We start from the raw sequence: 9734 nt of genomic DNA, 5'->3' as shown, positions 1-9734 counted from the left end.
GAATCAAAGATGGTTAAGTTTCCTAGCCATGGACAAAAGAGTTGTCATTTGATTAACGGGATCACATCATTAGGAGAATGATGTGATTGACATGACCCATTCCGTTAGCCTAGCACTTGATCGTTTAGTATGTTGCTATTGCTTTCTTCATGACTTATACATGTTCCTGTAACTATGAGATTATGCAACTCCCGTTTGCCAGAGGAACACTTTGGGTGCTACCAAACGTCACAACATAACTGGGTGATTATAAAGGAGTACTACAGGTGTCTCCAAAGGTACATGTTGGGTTGGCGTATTTCGAGATTAGGTTTTGTCACTCCGATTGTCGGAGAGGTATCTCTGGGCCCTCTCGGTAATGCACATCACTATAAGCCTTGCAAGCAATGTAGCTAATGAGTTAGTTACGGAATGATGCATTACGTAACGAGTAAAGAGACTTGCCGGTAATGAGATTGAACTAGGTATTGGATACCGACGATCAAATCTCGGGCAAGTAACATACCGATGACAAAGGGAACAAAGTATGTTCTTATGCGGTTTGACCGATAAAGATCTTCGTAGAATATGTAGGAGCCAATATGGGCATCCAGGTTCCGCTATTGGTTATTGACCAAGAATAGTTCTAGGTCATGTCTACATAGTTCTCGAACCCGTAGGGTCCGCACGCTTAAGGTTTCGATGACAGTTATATTATGTGTTTATGAGTTTCGATGTACCGAAGGAGTTCGGAGTCCCGGATGAGATCGGGGACATGACGAGGAGTCTCGAAATGGTCGAGACGTAAAGATCGTTATATTGGACGACTATATTCGGAGTTCGGAAAGGTTCCGAGTGATTCGGGTATTTTTGGGAGTACCGGAGAGTTACGGGAATTCGCCGGGGAGTATATGGGCCTTATTGGGCCATACGGGAATAAAGGAGAGAGGCCGAAAGGAAGGAGGCGCGCAGCCCCCCTCTGGTCCGAATTGGACAAGGGGTGCGGCCCCCTTTTCCTTCCTCCTCTCCCCCTCTTTCCCCCTTCTCCTACTCCAACAAGGAAGGAGGGAGTCCTACTCCCGGTGGGAGTAGGACTCCCCTTGGCGCGCCCCTACTAGGCCAGCCGCCCCCTCCCCCCTTGATCGTTTATACACGGGGGTAGGGGGGCACCTCTAGGCACAACACAAGTTGATCTACGGATCGTTCCTTAGCCGTGTGCGGTGCCCCCCTCCACCATATTCCACCTCGGTCATATCGTCGCGGAGTATAGGCGAAGCCCTGCGCCGGTAGAACATGATCATTGTCACCACGCCGTCGTGCTGACGGAACTCATCCCCGACGCTTTGCTGGATCGGAGCCCGGGGATCGTCATCGAGCTGAACGTGTGCTGAACTCGGAGGTGCCGTACGTTCGGTACTTGGATCGGTCGGATCGTGAAGACGTACGACTACATCAACCGCGTTGTCATAACGCTTCCGCTTACGGTCTACGAGGGTACGTGGACAATACTCTCCCCTCTCGTTGCTATGCCATCACCATGATCTTGCGTGTGCGTAGGAAAATTTTGAAATTACTACGTTCCCCAACAGTTATGTTCCTTGATTTTGCGTTCCTTACGCGGTTGGGTGATTTATGGGACCCCCTTGACAATTCGCCTTGAATAAAACTCCTCCAGCAAGGCCCAACCTTGGTTTTACATTTGCCTACCACCTACACCTTTCCCTTGGGTTTTCGCGAGCCTGAGGGTCATCTTTATTTACCCCCCGGGCCAGTGCTCCTCCGAGTGGTGGTCCAAACTAGAGCACCGTGCAGGACCGTCCCTTGGCAACTTGGGTTATGTTGGTACTTGTACGCTTAGCTTATCTGGTGTGCCCTGAGAACGAGATATGTGTAGCTCCTATTGGGATTTGTCGGCACAATGGGTGGTCTTGCTGGTCTTGTTTTACCATTGTCAAAATGTCTTGTAAACCGGGATTCTGAGACTGATCGGGTCGTCCTGGGAGAAGGAATATCCTTCATTGACCGTGGGAGCTTGTGATGGGCTAAGTTGGGACACCCCTGCAGGGTATTATCTTTCGAAAGCCATGCCCGCGGTTATGAGGCAGATGGGAATTTGTTAACGTCTGGTTGTAGAGAACTTGACACTTGACTTCATTAAAATGCATCAATCGCGTGTGTAGCGTGATGGTCTCTTCTCGGCGGAGTCTGGGAAGTGAACACGGTTTTGGGTTATGTATGAACGTAAGTAGTTTCAGGTTCACTTCTTGATCACTTCTAGCTTCTCGACCGATGCGTTGCTTCTCTTCTCGCTCTCACTTGCGTACGTTAGCCACCATATATTCTTAGTGCTTGCTACAGTTCCACCACCTTACCCTTTTTCCTACCCATGAGCTTAAATAGTCTTGATCTCGCGGGTGTGAGATTGCTGAGTCCCTGTGACTCACAGATTCTACCAAAACAGATGCAGGTGCCGAGGATACCAGCATAAGTGGCGCAACCGAGCTCAAGTGGGAGTTTGATGAGGACCTTGGTCGTTACTACGTTTCGTTTCCTGATGATCAGTAGAGGAGCCCAGTTGGGATGATCGGGGATCTAGCATTTGGGGTTATCTTCATTTCGTTTGGATTTGACCGTAACCGGTCTATGAGTGTATTTTGAATGATGTATGAACTTATTTATGTATTTTGTGAAGTGGCGATTGTAAGCCAACCCTCTTTATCCCATTCTTGTTCATTACATGGGATTGTGTGAAGATGTCCCTTCTTGCGACAAAACCTACAATGCGGTTATGCCTCTAAGTCGTGCCTCGACACGTGAGAGATATAGCCGCATCGTGGGCGTTACAAGTTGGTAATCAGAGCCATCCCGGACTTAGGAGCCCCCCTACTTGATTGAATCGCTGGCGTTGTTGAGTCTAGAAAAAAAATGTTTTGAGTCTTAGGATTATATATATCGGAGAGTAGGATTCTTTTACTCCTCAGTCCCTTCGTCGCTCTGGTGAGGTCTCCTGACGTAGATGTTTTGACTTTCCTCTCCTAAAATTTCACTATTTTTTAGGATCACGCGGGTATCTTGGAATCGTTCCGATGGTTTTGTGACGAGAACATTGTTCTTGGTGCCTCCTGACATTTAGGGGTTGTGGCGGTGTCCCGGGGAGTTGAGCTCCGAGGTTTTGTCATCACAATTTTATAGTTGCAGTTCTGGAATACCTGAGTTTTGCCGACATCGAAAATCTCTTTTATGCAGTTGCTGGTGAGATAACCTCGACGTCACCCAGTAATGGGGAGTTCGGGAGTATTGCCATAACTCGTATAATGGATGCTTTTCGAAGGGTGAGGTACACGATTTCCGAAGGTTTCTTGGTTATGTGTTGACGGATGGATACAGCTGGATGTAGGGGTTGTTAGTTTGGGTGAGATATATTGCTTCCCCTGTATCCCCAACACCTGATTGCATAACCAGAAAGTTTCGGGAGTTTATAGGTGGGATTCAAGTAGCTCTAGCATTTCTTCCCGCAGATATTTGGTTTGTGATTGGGTAATCCTTACCACTTATTTGTTCCAGCCGTACCTTGTTTTTTTTCTTTCATCAATCTCTTATCAAGTGGCTTCTCACCTTAATGGACGTGTGATGTTAGCTTCGGAATTCATTCGTTCATCCTTGTTCGAATGTTTATTGTGAAGACTATATGTTGCAATTTCTATCCGTTGATTCAACTTGTCTATCTGTCTATCAAGATGCTAACGGATGTCACCCTCTTCAGGATGGCTCCGCCAACGCGTCAGAATCCGGAACGCAATGATGGGAGTCAGGCGAACCCTCCACCTCCACCTTTGCCTCCGGAGGCATGGCAAGCTTTGATGGCAGCCACAAACGCCAACGCTCAGATGATGATTCAGCTCATACAAGAGCGCAACCAAGGCCAAGGCAACCAAGGGAATCAAGGTCAAGGGCAGTTCAATCATCAGCCTCAGTTTCCTACCCTCAACCAGTTCCTTGCAAATCAGCCGAAGTCTTTCAGCTACTGTGCCGAGGCCACAGACGCCGATGATTGGCTCGTGGATATCAACAAGCATTTTGAATGTAGCAATGTCAGGCCTGAGGACTATGTCAAGTTCGCTTCTTTTCAGCTCAAGGACCAAGCAGCTGATTGGTTGCAGCAATACAAAGATTCCAGAGGAGGTCGAGTGATTACTTGGACTGACTTCTGTCAGGACTTTAAAGCTCACCACATTCCTACCAGTGTTGTTGAAAGTAAGCGCGAGGAGTTCGCAATCTCAAGCAAGGCAGCATGTCAGTGTACGAATACAACAAGCAGTTTCAGAAACTTGCTCGCTTTGCTAAACAAGACGTTCCTGATGAAAAGAGTATGATCTATCAATTCAGAGGTGGCCTTAGAGAGGATCTGCAGTTAGCTCTCGTTCTTGTTGAGCCTACTCAGTTTGATCAATTCTACAATATGGCCCTCAAGCAAGAAGGTGCTCAGCTCAAGTGTGAGGCTTCTAAGAAGAGAATCAGGGATGCAGTAAAGTCTTCTTCTTCCTCTCAAGTGGCAGCTAAGCAGCAGAAGTTCTACCTTCCTCCTCCTCCGTTTCGCCAGCCTTACCAGCAGAAGAACTTAGGTGGTCGTGGATCTTCCCACCCACCCAACCCAGGCTATCAGAACAAGTCAAATTCTCAAGCTCCAAGGTCAAATGCTTCTTATCATCATCCGCTCTCAGAGGTGACTTGCAACAAGTGCCAGCAGAAAGGTCACTACGCAAACAAGTGTTTCAACCAAAGGCACCTTCCGCCTCCTCCTCCTGTGAGATCTTCAAGCAATGCGGTGGTTAAGCATAATCCCAAGTCTGCAAAGGTGAACATGATGAATGCAGCGCAAGCAGAGGATTCTTCTGACATGATAATGGGTAATCTTCCAGTTAATGATATTCCTGCAAAAGTTTTATTTGATACTGGTGCATCGCATTGTTTCATGTCTAGATCATTTGTTGCAAAGCATGATTTCATTTCGGAAATGTTGGAAAAACCCATGGGAGTTGTTTCTCCGGGCTCTTCTATGAGGGCTATCACAATGATTCCGGATGTTTCTATCAAGATTGGCAACTATAAATTTCTATCTAAACCATTTGTTCTTGGTGACTCGGATATTGATCTAATTATCGGGATGGACTGGCTTTCTATGCACAAGGCTCAACTTGATTGTGCTGCCAGGGAGATTCAATTGACACACTCTTCTGAGGATGTTATCATCTATGCCTCTCGTGATGAAACCATTCGGTTGTTTTCTCTCAATGAGAAGGGCGAGCTAGACGCAATCTCTCAGATTCCAGTTGTTTGTGAGTACCAAGATGTCTTTCCAGAAGAGCTGCCGGGTATGCCTCCGCACTAGCCAGTGGAGTTCGTTATCGATCTTGAGCGTGGCACTGAACCCGTTTGCAAGCGTCCATACAAGCTTGGACCTAAAGAGCTGAAGGAATTGAAGAAACAGCTCGATGAACAAGAGCGTCTGGGTTTGATCAGACCGAGTTCATCTCCATGGGGTTGTGGAGTTCTTTTTGTCTAGAAGAAGGATGGCACGGACCGACTGTGCGTCGATTACCGTCCATTGAATAAGAAGACAATCAAGAACAAGTATCCACTTCCCAACATCAATGAGCTTTTCGAGCAACTCAAAGGTGCTAAAGTATTCTCCAAGCTTGACCTTCGTATGGTTTATCATCAGATTCGCATTCGTGAACAAGATATTCCCAAGACAGCATTCAAAACAAGCTTTGGTTCTTATGAATATACTATCATGTCTTTCGGCCTTGTAAATGCTCCTCCAACATTCTCTCGAATGATGAACTTCATCTTCAACCCCTACACCAATGAATTCATTCTGGTGTATCTCGATGATATTTTGGTCTTCTCCAAGATTAAGAAGGATCATGCCAAACATTTGCGATTGGTGCTCGACAAGCTCAGAGAGTATCAATTATATGCGAAGTTTTCCAAATGCAAGTTCTGGTTTGATGAAGTTCTTTATCTTGGTCACATCATCTCCGCCAAGGGCATCGCTGTTAATCCCGAGAAGGTGTCTGCAATTGTGAATTGGGAACCTCTTCAGAACGTCAAGCAGCTCCGCAGTTTTCTTGGTCTTGCAAGCTATTGCCGAAGATTCATTGAGAACTTCTCTAAGATTGCAAAGCCTCTTTAAAACCTCCTCCAGAAGCATGTCAAGTATGTCTGGTCGCCTGAGTGTGACGTTGCTTTCAACACCCTCAAAGAGAAGCTAGTCACAGCTCCTGTCTTGACTCCTCCTGATGAATCCAAGCCATTCGAAGTTTTCTGTGATGCCTCCTTGCAAGGTCTCGGTGCTGTGTTAATGCAAGAGAAGAAAGTTGTGGCCTATACCTCTCGTCAGTTGAAGCCCAACGAAAAGAACTACCCCACTCACGATCTTGAGTTGGCGGAAGTTGTCCATGCATTAATAACATGGAGACATCTCTTGTTGGGAAGGAAAGTGGACATTTTCACCGATCACAAGAGCCTCAAGTATATCTACACTCAACCCAACCTCAACCTCAGACAAACTCGATGGGTCGAAATGATTCAAGAGTACAATCCAAGTATTGAATATACTCATGACAAGGCGAATGTGATTGCAGATGTTCTGACCAGAAAGGCTTATTGCAACAGCTTAATTCTCAAGCCCTTCCAACCAGACCTTTGTGAAGCTTTCCGCAAACTGAATCTTCAAGTTGTTCCTCAAGGCTTTCTTGCCAACCTCATAGTCTCCCCTACTTTGGAAGACCAAATTCGTGAGGCACAACTCCTGGATACCATGGTGAAAAAGGTGAAACGTGGTATCGACAAGGGTATTTCCAAATACAAGTGCTTCCACATTGATGACGAAGATACTCTTTTCTTCGAGGATTGAATTGTGGTTCCTAAAGGCGATCTGAGAAAAATCATTATGAACGAGGCACACAATTCCCTTCTATCCATTCATCCTGGAAGTACGAAGATGTACCATGACCTCAAGACGTCGTATTGGTGGACTCGAATGAAGCGAGAGATTGCTCAATTCGTGAATGAATGTGACATCTGCAGAAGGGTGAAAGCAGAACACCAACGACCAGCTGGTCTCCTCCAACCTCTTGCCATTCCAGAATGGAAGTTTGACCATATCGAGATGGACTTCGTGACTGGATTTCCTAAGTCCAAGCGTGGAAATGATGCTATCTTCGTTGTCATTGACAAGCTTACAAAAGTGGCTCATTTTCTTCCTATCAAAGAATCTATCACAGCTGCTCAGTTGGCAGAGCTATACACCTCCAGAATTGTCTCCTTGCACGGCATTCCACAATTGATTTCGTCAGATTGTGGAAGCATTTTCACCTCTAAGTTCTGGGACTCCTTTAAGAAGGCCATGGGCACCAACATTCGCTTCAGCCTAGCTTTCCATCCTCAAACAAGTGGCCAAGTCGAGTGAGTCAATCAAATCCTCGAAGACATGCTCAGGGCTTGTGTCATCTCTTTCGGTATGAAGTGGGAAGATTGTCTTCCATATGCCGAGTTCTCCTACAAGAACAACTTCCAAGCGAGTTCGGGCAAGGCCCCATTCGAAATTCTCTATGGCAGAAAGTGCCGTACTCCTCCCAATTGGTCCGAGACAGGTGAACACCAACTTCTTGGCAACGACTTGATCACAGAAGCCGAAGAAATGTGCTAAGTCATTCGTGAGAATCTCAAAGCCGCGCAATCGCGCTAGAAGAGCTATTATGATGACAAGCACCGTGATGTGGCTTTTGAAATCGGAGACCATGTTTACCTCCGCGTCTCTCCAATGAAAGGCACTCGTTGCTTCGGTATCAAAGGGTAGCTTGCCCCTAGATACGTGGGTCCTTTCAAGATCTTTGGCAAAAGAGGCGATCTCGCCTATCAACTTGAGCTTCCATCCAACTTTGCAAACGTGCACGATGTGTTTCACGTGTCACAGCTTCGCAAGTGCTTCAAGACTCCTGAACGCACCATCAACTTCGAAGAAATTGACCTCCAAGAAGATCTCTCTTATCATGAGCACCCCGTTGCTATTCTTGAAGAAACCGAGCGCAAGACTCGCAACAAGTCAATCAAATTCCTGAAAGTGAAGTGGTCACACCATTCCGACCAAGAAGCCACCTGGGAGCGCGAGGATCACCTCCGTTCAGAATATCCAGAGTTCTTTCAGTCCAAGATCTCGGGACGAGATCCTCTTGTAGTGGTGGAGTGTTGTAACACCCCAGATGTAAAACTTCCATATTTGGCAATATATCTATGTTGGTCTCCATCCAATTCCATTCGGGGTCCCATCTTTTGGTCTCATTTTGTTTTGTTATGTTGTTCTACTCATTTCATTGCCATGCTTACCTTGTCATATTGCGTTTGGGCTTCTTGTCATATTCCTTTTGCCCATCATATGTTTGCATCATGTGCATATCAATGTTGTGTTGTGCTTATGTCAACTTGCATTTCCATGATATGCATACATGATATGTTGTTGCATGTTCTATGTGTGATCCATGCATCACCACCTCCATGCATCACCATCTCTCCTTCTCTTTCTTTCTTTTTGCAAGTGCCATTTTACCCTCCTTCATTAACGTTCAACCTTGCCTCAATATTCTGTCACCATGTCATTTACCTCCCTGTAAAATTTCAGCCTTTTTATAAGTTGTTTTGGTTAGGTTTTAAAATGGCTCAAGTTTGAACTCAATTAAAACTTAAATTATTTTACTTCCTCTAAAAATGCCCAGATCAATTTTATCAAATACTACACAATTTCAGGACCTTGAGAATATAGTCACTTTTCTCAAAAATCTCCCAAATTCCCCTGTGCTTTTCCTTTTGTTTTCTGCCTGAAGGAAAAAGGGAAAAGCATCAGCAGAGTAGCCAGCAGCAGCAACCCCCCCGGGCCTCGGCCTCCCAGGCCGGCCCAGCTCGCACCCCGCGTCAGCTGGCCCAGCGCGCCAGCCGGCCCGCTCGGTCTTCTCCTCCCTGCCTTTTCTCACCTACGCGTGCGTGCACCCCCGCTAGACCCTCGCCACGTGGCTAGTCTGGCCCCGCTTGTCAGCGCCTACCCTGCTCCCCGCACCCACCTTTTCCCTCTCCTCTCGCCGTCGCCATGGGGACCGCGAGCACGAGCGCCTGTGAGCTCACGCCGCTAACCCTAGTCTTTTGAAGCCCCAATTCCTTGTCCCCTGCTTCGCCTAGGGTTTCCCTCATCCGCCGCTACCATTTCTTGGTAGGTTTAGCCACCAGATCGATCGCGCCATCGCCGCCCCGAACGCATCGGGGAGCATGTCCTCGTCGCTGGCGTGCTCTTCGTCGATCTCTACCCCACCTAGCGTGTCCCTCTTCTTCCCCGTCGTCCACTACGTCCCCGTCGTCGACTACGTGTAGCCGGAGCCCCTGCAACGACCTCTTCTTCCTCGTCTTCGAACCCGGCCGCCGAACGTGTTCGACCATCACCATCGTCGTCTTCGTCCACCTCCTGCAGTTGCTCCACATGCATGCATGTTCCGTTCCAGCACCGCATGCGCGTACCACTCTGGCCTATCCCGCACCCCCGTCGGTGTCCCTTGGCTCCGGTGGTCGTCGTCGTTGCTCGCAGGCACCATCGGCGTCTTCTCTGCTGTAGATGAGAAGGGGCCCGTATGAGCCTCAAGGTACTTGAACAGGAGCCGAGCCCCTACCGAACCAGCAGCCCTGTCCTAGCCCAAGTGGTACCTCGC

This window comes from Triticum aestivum, chromosome 3B (genome assembly GCF_018294505.1).
Source record: "Triticum aestivum cultivar Chinese Spring chromosome 3B, IWGSC CS RefSeq v2.1, whole genome shotgun sequence".
Lineage (NCBI taxonomy): Eukaryota > Viridiplantae > Streptophyta > Magnoliopsida > Poales > Poaceae > Triticum > Triticum aestivum.
This window is presented reverse-complemented; position numbering follows the sequence as displayed.